The sequence below is a fragment of the Macaca mulatta genome, chromosome 11 (genome assembly GCF_049350105.2).
Source record: "Macaca mulatta isolate MMU2019108-1 chromosome 11, T2T-MMU8v2.0, whole genome shotgun sequence".
NCBI classification, from domain to species: Eukaryota; Metazoa; Chordata; class Mammalia; order Primates; family Cercopithecidae; genus Macaca; species Macaca mulatta.
In genome coordinates, this window is record NC_133416.1 from 125,936,909 (window position 1) to 125,951,846 (window position 14,938).

A 14,938-nucleotide genomic window follows, 5' to 3' on the forward strand; every position below is an offset into this window, starting at 1 on the left:
TGAATTCTGTTACTGCTGTTCAGAGCTAAGTACTACCTGTCTCAATTTCTTCACATAAAATGGGGCCAATAATATAAGTCACTATCTAAATCATTTTTATTCAAAATCAGGAACTGAATAGATCCACATAGCAAAGTATGTCAGTGTAACATCATAGGATTGTGGTGAAGAGATTTATTGCAGCACTCCATCTGTAGATATGGAGTTTATCTATAGATCTATATATCTTAGTAGAGTGCCCAGCATTTAGCAAGTGTATGATATGGTAGCTTATCAATCCCCTGCTTTTGCATACATAAAATGACAACAATGTGTTACATTTCTGGCACATAGCAGGTACTTAGTGAATTATTGTCTTAATCTTGCTAAATATAAATATTTTCCTCCAAACTCCCTCTGAGGAAGATTGCCATATTTCAAGTGAAATAAATGATTTTCTCATGCCAGCCAATGTTGTTTGCTTAATTTTGTTTTTTTGTTTTTCTGGCTAATGTCAGGAAGAGACAATGCCATCCCGTGGATCTCAGAGAGGTCCTGGAGATATTGACCTTGTGTTAACCTGGAAGGGCGCTCTCCAAGGTCCTGAAGCAGTGTCTCATTTTGTAACCAGAAGGGCATTTTGAGATACTTGGGTGCATTTTGTGGTAGGCAAATAGATGGTTTGTGTTCCATGAGTGTTATGGCCCTGCAACTGAAAAAAAAAAAAAACAAAACAAGTTGAAATATTAATAGGTCTTACCAACTGCTGGATGATTGCACAGTTGAAAAGGCACAGGGCCTTTGGGACTGAATTGCTGTGTGCTAAAACAGAAATGATAGGAAAGAAAAAGCTGTGGGCTGGGGGAGTGGCTGTCTAAATAGAGCAGAGCTATTATTTGAGGGTAGAAACCACACAGTCTCTTTGCTATTAGGTGAATTGTGCCCCATAAGATCATCAATAAGCCACTTAGATCCACAATAGGGAAATTCACCCAAGACTGGGTTGAGTTAAATGATGGTCACAGGTATAATAAGGAAATAGAAGTGGTTTTGCTTTAGCACCTTCTTCATCTTACCCTCCATATCATCCTCACAACTTGGATACAAGAAGATCCTCCTATGTGACCTTGGAACCTACTATCTGGATCTGCCTGCTACTGCTCCAAATTCTGTGGAAGGATCTGTAAGGTTGGGAATACATTGAGCTGCAAGTAAAACACATCTATAGTAGCTTCCAACAAGAATTCAGGAGGTAGATTGTTACTAGTATTGGTTCAGTGAATGACTTGGAAATGTCAGGCTGTTTTTTTCCTCAGCCTTTCTCTGATGTTTGTTATCTCAAGGTCATGCAATAGCTACTTCAGTGTCAGATATCTCATATATGTTCAAGATGGAAAGAAGAGGAACAGGGAAAAGGCAGAGATATCACACCAGCTGCTTCTGTCTCCTCTTTTCAGAAATGCAAATGTTTCTCAGAACCGCACCCTTAGTAGACTTTTGCTTATGTTTGTTGGGTATACCTGGGTCACATGACCATTTCTAGCTGCAAGAGAAGCTGGGAATCATAAACAAGATTGTCATGATCAACTGAGACCAATCACAACCCATTGCCTAGAGTTGGCACTTTACTCTTCCAAACAAAATTTGATTTTGTTATCAAGAAAGAAGGATAATAAATATTGATGAGTTGATTAATAGTGTCTGTCATTGCCCTTTTTCTTTACAATCTGAGCTTGTAGTCTTGGGAAACTCCTTTTTATAGATTTTCTTTTTTTCATATCTTGAGAAGCTTGAGCTATGCTTATAGCTGCTTAGAAAGTGTTTAAGTGAATAAAATGGTTGAGAAGATTTCTGCTGAGTGTCAAATAGGCCAGGAAGCCTCTTTTGTTCTTAATACATTTTGGCTTGGGGCTAGAATTTTTTAAGTGAAAACACACCTTAATTTAAAGGTGTGGCTCCAATAATGAGAGTTTCAACCATTGACACATTATGGAGGGCAAATCTAACTTTTCATAGAGCATTGTACTGTGCAGTATCCTTTGGTTAGGACTTTTGTTGCCTTTTAATTTTGTGAGGAGAGTCTTAGTATGTCAGCCCTGAAGGGAGTCTTTGATAAATGCAGTCAAAAGATAGAATGGATTGAAATCTTACCGTCTACTAGTCACTCTACTAGGTTTTTAAAATTACAAACTCCTTCAATCCTTATGAAGAACCTATGCAGTAGATACTATTATAGTTTCTGGTGGAAATTAGGACCTAGAATATTTTAATAACCTACCTAAGTTCATACGTATTGCATGTGGAGGATCTTGGATTCCACTCCAGACTGCCTGGTTCCAGAGCACATAATCATGTCACTTAGGCAAAGCAGACTGTCTAATAATAACAGCCAGGCTTGACTGAGAGTCTGTTTATACAAAATTAGAACCTGTCACATAACAGGCATTTATATAAGCATATTACATACATTTTTTCTTCTGATTTTCACAACCATCCTATGAAGTAACTCCAATTCTTATCAACATTTTACAGATAAAAAAAACAAAGGCAAAGAAAGGTTAAGTTACTTGGCCCTGGATTACAGAGCTTGTGAAGGGTGAACACAGGTTTATCTGGGTACTGAACTCAGGACCTTTCCTCGTGTCATTCTGTATCTCTTGAGATCCCTTCTTTTCAAACCCCTATTTCTAGAGATGAGATTCACTAGGAATAGGATAAAGAAATGCTCATTGAAGGTAATTAGATGTTAGGAAGCTTGTAAGGGTTATTACCTCCTTTTAACACATATTGGTCATAATAGCATGCAAAAATGCTACCACCAAGAGGTTTCCAAATACAATGGCTTAAACAGGATAGAAGCTTATTTCTCTTTTGTTAACTGGCAGAGTTTGGTGGTCTGAAGCTGGCTTCCATTTATGGATGTAAAGCAGCTGTTCTACTTGCAATTTCTTATTCAGCAGAAAGGAGAAAAGAAATGTGGAAGGAAAACAGCTTGCTTTTAGGTGCACAATATAGAAGTTACATACGCCATGTAGTTTCTCCTACTTACATGTCATTGGCCAGAATGTGGTTACATGGCACCTCACTGGGAGGCAGGTTGAGAAACATCTGGGTGGTTGACCATATACTCTGGGAAAGGAAGGAGAGGAGGATAATAGATGTTGGTAGGTAATCATCAGCCTCTGTCACATGATAGGTAAGGAAATGGAGGCCAAGTAAAGACTTGCCCAATGATGGCAAACATAGAACATGCACATTTTAGGGACTAGATTGGGAGAAGTATCAGGACCTGGGGCAGTAGCTTGGCAAGCTGTATAGTGATGCAGAGAAAGCATATTGGAAATCCTGAGTGGAAATAATGGGCCACAGTGAAGGAATCAGGAACTTGGAAGGCCCAGTCTTAGAGGCCCATAGAGTAAATAGCCAGGTACTCATTCATGCTTATGGGATGAATGGTATGATTTAAGGCACTGACGGGAAGCGGGGCTTCAGGATTGCCCAACTCCAGGGAATACAATTTCCAAACAGTAGAATGTTGGCTCTGCCAGTTAGGCTTTTCTGCTACCCTACTGTAGGTTGGATCCCCCTGGGAGGCAAACTCTGAGTTGGGGATTGCCAGGAAAGAGGTTTATTAAGGAGAGCTTTGGGATCAATACTTATTGGGGGAAGGGAAGGAAGCAGGATTGAAAAAAGAAAATCAGTTGCAATGTAGTCTCAACAGAAAGCTCAGCCAAAGTTATGGGGAGTTCTGAAGATGCAGTGATCCTTCAAACTTGTCACTGAAGTTGTCTCAGCAAAAAGGCTGGGACTGTATACCCTCTGTTAATTAGTAGTTGGATGCAGGCTGCCCAGAGATGGGGGCATGACCTTGGATGAAGTAGCTTGGATGAGATAACTCTCTTCAGCTGAAGCAAGAAGGGGCTGACTGCAGAGGACACTTTTCCAAAAGTACTCCAGAAGTTAGGATAATAAGGGTCTTGGTAGCATGTGGTGGCATCCACCACACCCCTCAATCACTGCACTGTCTGCTGTTCCTCCATTACAGAGTCTTTATGCCTTGAAGACTTTGGGCACTTCTGAAGCTCTCTCTTTCAAATCTCAGATATCCATGGATTGGCGAGGAGGGTATATCTACAGCTTAGATTTCATTTATTATTTAACTGTTTTAACTATCAGTTAGCCCTTTTGGGCCGTTGCAGTACGAAACAGTAATGGGACATATAACACCAAGACTGAATAACACAAGTCATAAAAGGTCCACCAGGAATTAGGAGGAGAAACTGGGAGGGAGGCAAAGCCATGTTCCTCTTTTCCTCACTTAACTCAAGGTAGAATCTGCCCAGGGCGGGAAGCAGGGAGAGGATGGGGCACTGTGGAGTTTCAAAGTCAGACCTACCAACCTCACAATTTTTGCCCGAGGCCAACTCTGCCTCAGATATTTCCTCTTCCTGTTGTTTGAATTTCTAATTTTCCATTTGCCAAGATGGCTGCCTGTTCAGAAGAATGAAAGATCACAGTTTGATCTGATTCAGAGTTTGATTTTTTTCCCCTTCTGTCAGCATAGCAGCTCATGCATCTGAGGGCTACAGCTAAAAAGTGATTTTTAAAGACTTCTCATTGGCAAAGAAATCATTGGAAAGAAATCTCTCTCTCTCAACTCCCCCCTCCCCCCACTTTCCATTCTGCCTTTAATTTTTCTCCCTCTCCAATCCCCTGCTAGGAAAGTTTTGTCTGAGGGCATCTAACATACTTTGTCAGAAAGTTGCCTTGTTAAGGATTGGTGTCCTGCTGGGTGAACCGAGGAGGTGGTGTAATTTCCCCCACAGTCTTGGCAATTAACTCAGCTTGAGGAAGGGGTGGAATCAAAGAATTCCATCGGGGTGATGGCATCCCAAGGCAAAGTTATCTGTCAAGGACAGGTTTGTCGCTAAAACAAACTTGGTGGCAGCCTCCAAGGAACAAATCCCTGGAAGGGACGGTGGTGAGGATGCTAACTAGTGGGACATATCAAAGAGGGACAACCTTTCAAAGCAGATATGAAAGAAAGGGCTCAGGCATCCTATATGCTCTGCAGGCCAGGCTTGGCTGTGCCACTCCATGGCTGTGTGATCTTGGGTAAGTCAGTTAATGTTTCTGAGCTTCAGTTTCTCTATCTGTGAAATGGGTGAATCCTATCTACACGTTTTAGAGAGGTAAGGCAGTGAAGTGACAGCAAAGGACATAGGCCAGTGTAAATTAAAGGGGTTTAATGGTAAAGTCTCTGGAACTGGAATGGGAAGTTCTTAGAATATGAAATAACTCTAGTGACGGTCTTCTCCCTCTTCTTTTTTGTCACACCTTGTGTCTATTTTGGGACTGTTCCACTCCCTTCTCTGCAGACTACCAGCTTCATCTCTAACTCGTCATTTCTGCTCATCTAAATAGCAGCTTGCATAAGACTTTTGAGGTGGCTCCAACCGTCACACTCTGCCTCGTGACTTTTCAGCTTCTGTTCCTGTTCAGTTTCTGTTCTGTTCTTTTTATTTTTTTTGAGACGGAGTCTCGGCCTGTCACCCAGGCTGGAGTGCAGGGCGCGATCTCGGCTCACTGTAACCTCCGCCACCCGGGTTCAAGCAATTCTCCTGTCTCAGCCTCCCGAGTAGCTGCCATTACAGGCACGTGTCAGCTAATTTTTGGTATCTTTAGTAGAGACGGGATTTCACCATGTTGGCCAGGCCTGTCTCAAACTCCTGACCTTGTGATCCGCCCGCCTCAGCCTCCCAAAGTGCTGGGATTACAGGCGTGGTGACCAGGCCGGCTCTGTTCCCTTCCTTCAGCTTCAGTGACAGACGCCTTCTTTCATTTAAGCCACACTCCTGAGAGAGATAATCTGATTGGTTCAACGCCATCTTCTGTACTCAGCCTCTGGATTGGCTGCCTTTAGGTCAGGTGATTAAACTTAAGCCAATCAGCTGTCCCATGGCAGGGTGAACTCACATCACATGCATGGGATAAAACCTGATTGCTTAAGGCTGCCCAGTCAGAAGGAACTTGGCCAGGGCATGGCCACCTGACTTGAACCTTTAGCTAGTTCTTATTAGCAAATAAACATGTTATCAAAATTCCTTAGGCCCTAAGGCAGTGCAGTAGTGGCAAGGACTTTGGGATCAGGAGATGGTTACAGGTCCTGGCACCAACCCATCTGATTGGATTCACTTCAGTTCACTTTCCTGGGTCTCCACTTTTACATTCCTCACTGAGGGGCTGAGCTTGACCACAGTATTTGTGATATTATTTTCTTGTCTCTACCCACCCTTCTCAGGATCATCTCTAGCAAATGACCAGATGAATGGAGGCAAAGCTGCCCAAACCAATGGATTCACACAGAAAATCTAAACTAACTAGGAACATGGAGTCAGTTTAGTGTCTTGTGAGGCTGCTAGTTTGACTTTCTTTAGCTCTAACCTAATCAAGGCTGTTTGGAGAAGGTAGCTACTTAATGTAGAATGCTTTATTTGGAGGATGGGAGGTAGTGGGGGCGGGGGAGAGAGTAATTAGCTAAGTATAGCAGACTGTATTTTCTAAAGATGACCATAACAATATATCCAATCTCACATGCTCTTCCAGAGCCTTAGCACTCCCCCATCAAGAGTCTGTGTCCCTTCCCTTTGAACCTGGGTGGACCTTTGAGATGACCTTCAGCAATAGAACACCATGGAAGTGGTGCTATATGACATCCCAGGCTATTTCATAAGAATGCTATGCAATTCCTCCTTGTTCTCTTGGGATATTCACTTTTGGGACACAGCCACCCATGCTGTACCAAAGCTCAAGCAACCTGTGGAGAGGCCCACGTGGAGAGGGACCAAGCTCCCCAGACCATAGCTTTGGCTGAATTCCCAGCCTAAAGTCTGCACCAACTGGCCCGCCATGCTATTGAGCCATCTTGAAAGTGGAACATCCAGCTCCCAGTTGACCCGCCTCATTCAATGCTGGCTGCATGGAGCAGAGAATTGTCATCCCTGCCAAGTCCTGATCAAATTGCAGATTCATGATCAAAATAAATGATTGTTGTTGTTTCAGGCCACTGAATTTTGGGGAGTGGTTTTTGAGACAGCAATAGATAGCAGATACAGCAATGAATAAACACTCACATGAAATTTCCTAGTTCTGTCTGTCAATGGGAAGTGAGGAGGGTTCAAGACTAAGTAGAGAGAGAGAAGGGCTAAAAATGTACAAGGGGAGTTTATGGGCTGTAAAGAGAAGGGTCTACTCCAATCCTAATAATAACTGCTGATTGAGAACTTGCTATGCACCAGATTCTGAACCTTCCTGAGAGGTGGGAACTACCTTTTTTTTTTTTTTTTTTTTTTTTTGATAAGAGTCTCGCTCTGAGTGCAGTGGCGCGATCTCGGCTCACTGCAACCTCTGCCTCCCGGGCTCAAGTGATTCTCCTGCCTCAGCCTCCCGAGTAGCTGGGACTATAGGCGTGCACCCCCATGCCCAACTAATTTTAGTATTTTTAGTAGAGACACGGTTTCACCATGTTGGCCAGAATGGTCTCGATCTCTTGACCTCATGTTCTGCAGGTGGGGACTGTTATTGTCTCCATCTGAGAGTTGAAGAAACTGATGCCTAGAGAGTCTAAGTCTCTCACTCAAGGTCACAAAGTTAGTATGTTGTGGAGGTCATGTTTCAACCTGAGTCTGTCTTCTCAACCATGGCATGAAGCCGGACCAAATTCACCCTTGACCAGAGGGCTAGTCTTAACAGATGTAAAACCATTTACTCAGGAAAATTGAGTCCCCCTGGGATTCATTGTGAATTTAGTAATTACTTCTAATAGAAATTTAGTGCTTACCATGTGCCAGGCACGATTCTAAGCACCATACTTACATATTTCATTTCATCCTCACAATAAGCCTCATTTCTCAGATGAAGGACCTGAGGCTCTGAGGGATTAAAATACTTACCCAAGGTCACACAGGTAGTAAATGGCAGAGATGAGTCTGACACCAAATCCCTAGCTGTTAACCACTCCTGCTTCCTAATTTTATGGGCAAAGATAGGAAATAAAAGGAAGGAACAGTGGGGGGAGGGAGAGTTGGAAATCGGGAAGGGGAAAAACCTAAGGTAAGATATAAAGGAAGGAAAGACAGAAGAATGTGGAAGGTGGGTCTTGATGCCTGAACTGGTCATTTCCAAGTGGGAACATCCTTAATTGGGGAGGTGTTTGCAAATTGTCAAGCCATTGTGATGAAGACATCAAGTTTGGGGCTGGAGGCAGGAGGACACCAGCAGGCTGACTGCAGAACCTGCATTCCATAGAGCTGTTCTTCCTGTAACATCGTAGAAACATGTAGAGTGAAAAAGGGGAGTACATTGGAATGAAATACTGTATAATTCATTTGTCTTCTTTATTGAGAAAATCTCCTTATAATTTATCAGTTTAAGTGAATTTTTTAGTCCTTTTTATAAGCCCTTAAGAGACAGGTTCTATGTTGCCAGTAGGGGCTTTTTCATCATTTCCTGAACCACAAGTGGGCATCATACTTTAGAATAAGGAGAAAGCTTAAGAAAAATAAGCAAGAATTCTCATAACCAAAATCTGCATGCCCAAGTGCAAAGAGAATGCATAATGTGACACGGAATGTACGTTTCTTTCTCTCTTCCCAATACAGTGTGAGTACATATACATACACACAAATACATACAGTCTAACACATGCATATAGTCAGACACACAGACACACATGTAGAAGACATGGAGCCACATATACAGCCACATACACAGTCACATACCTAGATCCACATAGACATATAGTCATATACAAAGACATATACACATAGAATATATGTAGTCATATGTACAAATACATACACATAATCACACACACATAATTGTGCTCACATAGACCCACACATGGTTTCATGTACCTATACACAGTCTAATACATTTGTATAGTCACATAATCCCACCTGCATAGTCACTTACACACACATATAGATATATACACAATCATGCACGTAGACATAGAGACAGACACACACAAAACCACTGGGATTCCCTGAGTTTTTTGGGAGTCTTCAAAAATTCTACCAAGTTCCTGGCTCTGAGGCTAGTCTGCCTGGGTTCAAATTCTGTTTCTTCTACTCGCTGGCTTTGTGTCCTTGGATAAGTTACCTAACCTTTCTGTGCCTCGGTTTCTTCATCTGTGAAACAGAGATGATAATAGAGATGATGTGAGAATCAAGTTAATTCTTGCATGTATGGGCTTAGAAAAGTGTCTGGCACATGGTGGTTGTCCATAAGTGTTAGCGATTATTGTCATTGCTGTGATTTGGGCAATATCACTGTCATCATAATTTGTCATCATTCCAAACTTCCTTTTATTGAACCCTGGTGTGCTGGACTCTGTGCTAGGTGGATTACTTGTGGCATCTTATTTACCATTGAAAATGGCTGCATGAGGAGGGTACTATTATCTTAATAGAGGACTGGAAAGATTTGATAACTCATCCCAAGTCACACATCCGGTAAGTGGCTAAGCTGGGGTTGAACCCAAGTCTCTTTGGGTCTAAGCCCTGGTTGTCAGCTATATACAACACGTGATCTCAGCTGTGGACTACTTTGTACACTAGAATTCTCCTGTTTGGGTATCAGCTCCCTGAGAGACTGTGCCTGTTTAGTTCATTGCTGTATCTCAGCGCACAGAACAGGGCCTGACTCCAGATCTCCTTGTCTTTGAAAGAAAAATGGGTTCATTCACCTGCAAAATGGGGGTGGTAATATCCATCTCATAGTGCTGCCAAAATTAAATAGTGTAATTTTTATGAAAGTGCTTGGCACACAGCAGGGCGCGGCTCAATAAACAGCGACAATGATGATTTTTGTTAAAGAATAAAGGATGACTCAGATACCTAACACTTCAAGAACAGAACAGCATTGCCATCAGTGAAAGAGAAAAGGCAACTTGGGTTGCTTTAAGGGATCACAAAAAAGTTGGTTTGAAGAAGGAAGAATATGAGGTGGCAGCAATCTCCCATGTCCACGTGGAATCATTTAGCAGGCGGTTGGGATGCATAGAAGGGAGAGAAAAAAGTCATGAAAGAGGTGGGGACTCCTCTTAGATAGGAGAGCTGTGGGGTGAACACACAGACCTTAACAAGGCCCCAGTGGTCCTCGTCTGCTGGTATTCATGCCTTTGTGTAATCCCCCCAATCTTGAGTGTGGGCTGGACTTATTGACTCACTTTCAATGTATAGAATACAGCAGAAGTGATAGGATGTCAAGCTGAGATTAGGTTATAAAAAGACTGTGGTTTCCATCTTGTGTTCTCTTGGATTGCTCACTGTGTGGAAGCCCACTACAATGTTGTAATGCAGTCCAGTGCAGAGCCACACATGGTAAGGACCTGAGGCCTGCCAACAGCCACATGAGTGAGCGTGGGAGTGGGTCCTCCCCCGGGCAAGCCTTGAGATGACTGCAGCCCTGGTTAACACCTGATTGCAGCCTCATGAGGGACCTTGAGCCAGAATCACCTGAAGAAGCCACTCCTGGATTCCTGACCCAAAGAAAGTCTGAGTTAAGAAAAGTTTGTTCTTTTCAGCCGCTAAGTTTTGGGGGTACTTCGTTATGCAGCAGTAGATATTCCATGTAATAATACACATGGAAATGACTGAGATCAGGAGAGAAAAAGTGTAGAGAGAGGAGTCTGAAGTTAGAACTTGGGAAAATGTCCTTATTGTGGGGATAGGAAGAGTCAGAGGAACCAGTAACACAGAAGAGATGAGAGAGTTAGAGAGAGAAAGAAGAAGAAAAGGGAGTGATAACCAGTGGGGTCCCAGAACCCAGAAGGAGGTAGACCGGGCCACTGAGTAGGTTGGCTAAATTATATACAGCAGATAGATTCAGACTGAGAAATTGAGAAATATGGGTCCCTGAGCAGGCTAATACTTTTGTGCGCTTCAAACTGATGTTCTTTAAATACTTGCTTGGCATTGATTTAGAGGACAGCCTGAGCACTGCACGGGGCAAAGGCCTCTCCCCTCTTGATCCAGATAATGACCTGTGGTTCCCAGATTGTATTCCATATTCAGCAAAACCAAAGCCTGCAGTTAAAGTGACCAACCCTCAAAGAGGGCAGTTAGAAATCATTTGCCAGCACTCAAGCGTGCCTTTTGGGGAGATCTCTCAGCCCTTCTCCAAGTAACTTTTCAAAATTTGTTTTCCAACAGCACATTGTACTATCCCTGGAAGGAGTTCTGGTAAACACGATTTTCTTCCTTTTGTGGTATTACAGTAATATTTTAGAGTCCCATATAGACTGGAGCCCTGGGTACCTGCCTGACTGCCCTGCCAATTAATCAGGTCCAGAAGGAAGGAGCACGAGGAGAAGCCATTTGAGTGGCTATCATGAAGTTGCTGATAGCTTTGGGCAGAGCAGTTTCAGTGGGGAGTTGGGGGGGATGCTAGATTAAGGGAAGTACGTGTGTGGTGAGGATGTGGAATCTCTAGGTGTGAAGACGGTACTTTTGAGAGGTTTAATAGATTAAGGAGAGAACAGGATGAAGGGAGATGGCTCTCATTTTCTTCTTTAATCATAGGGAAGATCTGAACATGTTGCTAAGCAGAGGGGAAGGATCTGTGAGACAGGGATAATTCTGCATAAAAGAGGAGGAGAAATTGAGGGGCAAAAAGTGTTAAGAGGGGACAGGAGTAGGAGGACCAAGAATGTTTGAAAGCTTGGGTTTTGGAGTTGGACAGACTTGGATTTGAATCTTGGCTCTGCCTCTTGCTAGGTGTGTGTCCCTTAACTTTTCCAGGCTTGGCTTTCTCAACCCTAGAATGGGGATAACAGTGCTTATCTCACAGAATTGTTGTAAGGGCTAAATAAGATAATGTTTGTAGAGTGCTTAGCAGAGTACCTGGCACTTATTAATACTCAGGAAATGTTGGTAAAGTAACAAACAAAATCAGAGTGGAGGCTAGGGGAAAGTCTGGAGACATTTAGGAATGGAGCAGAAAGAGGGTCAAGGCTTGATAAATTTTACTCTTGGGAAGTTTGAGAACTTTTTGGTCAGTAAAAATTTGAGAGAAATTCTGGTGAGGGCAGGAGCTTCTGGAAAAGTCCTCTTCCGAATGTCTTTGGATGCTGTTGTGTGAGTTCTGATGTCTGGAGCTGTGGTAAGTATTTTGCCACCCTAAGGGTGGAAACACCTGAAGATAAAAGCCAACAGGAAGCAATGGAGTGAAAAAGTGGAAATGTCCTTTATGCCATTGTTGAGATGCTGAACAAACTAGTTTAAGTTTCTTGTGATTTAAGCTATTTTTAGTTGGGTATTCTGTTAATCACAACCAAATGCATTGTAATTGACAAAGTGTCGGAGGAGGGCTCAGAAAGAAGCTGGAGCAAGTAAGCATGCTCAAGGAATTGTAAATAGTTGGGCTGCAGAATTGGGTAGAAGGTAGGAAAGAGAATTCTGAGAAGTTCAGCAGAAACACAACCATGGAAGTGGGAAATCACTCAATGTAAATGTCATTTATTTAGAGGAGAGTTTTAGTACTGCATTGGGCAAAGCCCTCTCCTTCATTGACCCAAACAATTAGCTTTAGCAATGCTTCAGAAATCCCTTGATGCCAAAGTAAGAAGCAGGAAATAGTGACAAGGCCCAAGATAATGGAGGGAAATAGATCATGAAAGGTTTTGAACACCATGCTTGATGGATGGATATCTTGAATGTAGCAGGGAGCCATTGAAACATTTCAAACATTAGGAGCTTTATGGGCATTAAGAATTAGAGTACTGATGGGGTAAGACTGACTTTTTAACACTTATATATTGTCTGTTTCTAAATGGGGCCAATATTCCTTGTTCTTCCTTTGGGATGAAATTCTTACTCATTCTAGATGAATGAGCTCCTTATTCCTCTTTCTTTGTCTAGGTCACAAATCCTGGGATAAATGGGGGCCGGCCCTGATTTTATTATGAGGACAGACGAGAACATGTGTTAATCTTTAGCACTGTGATATTTCTCATGTACTTTAATTTAGCAGCCTTGTCTCTTATTAAATCTAATTAGTTTCTCGGCTGCTAAGAGATTGAGGGCATCCTCAAAATGAAAATGTGTAGCCAGAGTCAGATGTAGCAAAGGACCTTGTCCAGAGTTTTCTGCCATCCCCTTCAGAGGTTCTTAGCGAAGAAGGGCTCGAGCGGCAACCCCTCTCCCTTGTTATCAATTGTTTGCAGGATAATGAACTTTTTAGAAGTTGAAGGATCTCAGAATGTGTACAGTATCATCAGTTTGCAGTTGAGGAAACTGAGTTCCGGTGAGAGGAAAAGACTTGCTCAACGTTAAACAGCAAATCAGGAACAAAGGTGGAGCTGGAACACAGGTCTTCTGCCTCCTAATCTGTTGGCTACATCAAGATGAGCATCCACTGTAGAGCTTGGAGGCCATCAATGCATGAAAATATTAACAAGTGAATTATCCACTTTAAAAATTAATCCCCATGCAGATACATCTTTTTACTGAACACTAGTCTATCCCCACCCATCTGGTCAGCGTCTCAGCCAGCCTCCCCTTCAATTATCAGATGTTGTGAACATCCAGCAGTGTTGAGGAGGTATCGTGCATATTGACTGCAACATGAAACTGCAGATCCTGCCTATGATGCAAGATTTCATGAAACTAATGACAATGATGCCAGAGAACTGCTCAAATCTCATGCAAAGCCATTAACAACTGAACAACTGGCGGAGTCAGGCAATTAAAGAGGAGAAAAATCCACAAGGCTGACCCTACAATGGGTGCTGCAAAGGGGAGCAAAGAGAATAACAAAGGATGAAAAGAGACTCTTGGGAAAATTGATGAAGCACCTTCTTAATGAACTTGCTATAAAAGTCAATAGGAGGTGATGCAGCTCTACAATATGTTGGAATAGAATTTGCTTTAAAAAATTATGTTCTGGCCGGGCACAGTGGTTCACGCCTATAATTCCAGCACTTTGGGAGGCCGAGGTGGGCAGATCATGAGGTCAGGAGTTTGAGACTAGCCTGGCCAACATGATGAAACCCCGTTTCTACTAAAAATACAAAAATTAGCCAGGTGTGGTGGTGGGTGCCTGTAATCCCAGCTACTCAGGAGGCTGAGGCAGGAGAATCACTTGAAAACCGGAAGGTGAAGGTTGCAGTGAACCGAGATCACACCACTGCTCCTCTAGCCTGGGCAAGAAGAGTGAAACTCTGTTTCAAAAATAAATAAATAAATAAAATAAAAAAATAGAAGTTCTGTCCCAAATAAATCAATGATACATTCTTGGTCTTCAGAATTAGAGCATGGAATCATAGCAACTTCATTATAACTTAAATTTTTAATATGAGATCTAAACATATTTTCATAAGTATAAAATTGCTTTTCAAGATTAAGTCATAATCAGACCTTTCTTTTTACTATTTTAATCACATAGGATTTTGTTTAGCTACAAGTAGCATAAGCGCATAAGCCAAAGTACAGTGGCTTAAATTGCAAAAATATAACAAAACATGAAATTGAGGGAAGGTGATTTCTGGCTCTGGTGCATTGGCTCAATAATTCCAGAATGATACCTCTACAATTCTCTTCTATCTTCCCTTAAAATTGCAAGATGGATTTTGCTGTTCCAGCCTTCACAGTTGAATCAAATTCAAGAAGATGATGGAGAGAAGGTTGTGCCAGTCTTGTCTGCCTTTTAAAATTTTTAAACCAATTTTTAAATTTTAATTGACAAGTTAAAGTTAGATATATTTATGAAGTACAACATGATGTCTTGATAGATGTATACCTTGTGAAATTGCTAAATCAAACTATTTAACATATGGATTACTTCATATACTCCTTTTTGTGGTGAGAACACTTAAAATCTACTCCATTAGCAAGTTTCAAATATACACTGTATTATTATTAATTATAGCCACCATGATATACAAAGTCTGACTCTT